The following is a 2,583-nucleotide window of genomic DNA, read 5'->3' on the forward strand; positions in this document are numbered from 1 at the left end:
TGATGAGAGAGAAGAGCAAGGAGAAGGGGGTAAAGCATAAAGGCCAAGCATGGCAAGAGATAGACTAGGAAAAAGCTGAAAAAGCAAGCCAAAAATAGGCGGAGTGGAAAAAGAAGAGGTGAGCTAAAAAAGAGGAGAAGAATGTCAGTCAGGAGTACTACAAGAACAGAGCCAGTGATTATGGAAGTAAAGCTTGAGTTTTCTTTGAAGAGAGGAAATGATGAAATCAGTGTTATATCACTAGGTAACAGATTCCATCTTCTACCAACCGTATTAGTGAATAAAGAATTGCCCGGCATAGTTGTTAGACTTTATTGATCTGGTCAGGAGTCTACAAGAAGAACGGAGGGAGTTAAGATTATTGTAAGGGATTAAAAAGTTGAGAGAGTATAGGGTGTTGTCAGGTTGGTACAGAATTTTGTGAGCAATGGTAAGTTGTGAGATGAGAAGATAGTATTGAAATCGAGCCAGCCTAGGAGTTTCAAGTTTAGACAGTGATGGGTTCTGTAAGGGTTACCAGTGGCAAAGCGGGCAATGTTATTATAACAAGCAGCTAGTTTGTTTAGGTTAGCTTTCTTGAGGTTTGTGTAAATTGGAGAGGCATAAAAGAGAGTAGATATAAGATGGGAGAGGGCAATTTTAGCTCTAGTAGGTGGGGTTAGAAACTGTTTGATACGGTATAAGGATCCTATTTTTTTTTTTTTTGATAACAGATTTGATGGTGTTGTTGATATGTTGATCAAAAGTGAGATTATTATCAATGGTTACTCCTAACAGTTTAGTAGTAGTGTCAGGAGAGATGACAGTGGCGTTGTTTGAAGAGATAGTGAAGTGTAAAGGGGAGGTCCGAGAGGTAGAGGTGAAAAGAAGAAGTTTAGTTTTCTTTGCATTAAGAAGGAGGTACCGTCTAGTAAACCATGTTTCTACAGTGTTAAAGATATTTTGAGTTAGTGAGATTAGTTCTATGGAAAGAAGATGCTGAACAAATAATGGTAGAGTCATCAGCGTATTGAATGCAAGTTGCTTGAGGGATTGCTGAGTGCAGATCATTTATGAAGAGGGAGAAGAGTAGTGGACCAAGAATAGAGCTCTGAGGGACACCAATGGAAATTGGCAATAATGAAGAGATGTGATTATCCCAAAGAACAGCTTGTTGTCTGTTGCTCAGATATCTTAGCAGAACCATTTGATAGCTAAGTTATCAAATGAGAGGGATTCAAGGATATTAATTAGAGAAGAATGGTTGACCATGTCGAAAGCTTTAGAGAGATCAATAAATAGAGCCAAGAGAAGGTTATTGTTAGGTTCCAGTTGATAGTATCCACAAAGGAGAGGAGGGCAGTGGTGGTGCTATGATGGGGTCTAAAGCCATGCTGGCAATTTGCTATTATGTTATGTAAAGAGAGATATTGTACAAGTTGCTGGTGAATGCATTTCTCCATAATTTTTGCTAAGGGGGAGAGGAGAGCAATAGGTCTAAAGTTAGAGAAGTCAAAAGAGTTACCACCTTTGTGTAGAGGGATAATATGAGAGATTTTCCAAATATCAGGAATGATTCCCTCTTGGATTGTCCTGTTTATTAGAATGGATATAGGGTAAGCAATTACTTTAGCTGCCTTTTGGAGATAAAGAGAAGGGATTTTGTCAGCAGAGGGGGTACATGGTTTCAGTTTGTGAATTAATCTGTAGATAAAAGAGGTGGAGATAGGTTGAAGAGAGAAGTTAAAAGTAGAGTCTACTAGTTAGGTAGCTCGATCCAATTTAATTTATGTAGAGCAATACAATGGTGGGTTTGGTGGGAAGGTTGGCTGCAAAGCGAGCTATTTTGTTGTAGCAAGTTGCCAATCTGATTGTCTGATTTTTTTAAGTTGGTAAAAAGGGGAAAAGCATATAGGAGTGTAGAGAGGAGGAAGGTTCTGGATATGGCTAGTCTGGTATTGTCAGTGAGGAATGGCTTGTTTCTGTACAGTGAGCCAAGTTTGATGTCAACTTTCTTAATTGTATTGGCTATGTGTTGGTCGAATCTGAGTTTGTTGTAGAGTGTCACGCCAAGGAGTTTTATATGCTCAACTGATTGGATGACTGTGTTGTTTGCTGAGTGAATGGTGAAAGGAGGTGAGGTCGTTGAATATTTGCTGCTGGTAAATAGCATTAACTGTGTCTTTTTGGGGTTGCAGATTAGTTGCAATTTACTTAGTTATGTTTCTGTATCACTAAAAGCTTATTGAGCTACTATTTGCAGGTCTGGTAAGGTATCTGCTGAGCAGATTAAAGTTGAATCTTCAGCATACTGAACTACTTTAGCATGTGTTGTGGATGAGGCTAGATCATTGGAGAAGATGGTGAAAAGAAGGTCCTAGACCCAGAATGGACCCATGGGGACTCCAACCGAGATAGGCAGAAGTGGTGATAGTTTAGATTTCATCGCAGCTTCTTGTTGTCTGCCAGAAAGATAGCTTAGGAACCAGGAGAGGGAAGTCTTTGATATGTTTAGTGAGGCAAGAGTACTAAGGAGTTACTGATGGGAGAGACCGTGTTGAATGCTTTTGACATGTCTAGGAAGATTGATGCTACTTTTTAATT

The sequence above is a fragment of the Protopterus annectens genome, chromosome 4.part0 (assembly GCF_019279795.1).
Source record: "Protopterus annectens isolate FY-2018-M chromosome 4.part0, PAN1.0, whole genome shotgun sequence".
NCBI lineage: Eukaryota > Metazoa > Chordata > Ceratodontiformes > Protopteridae > Protopterus > Protopterus annectens.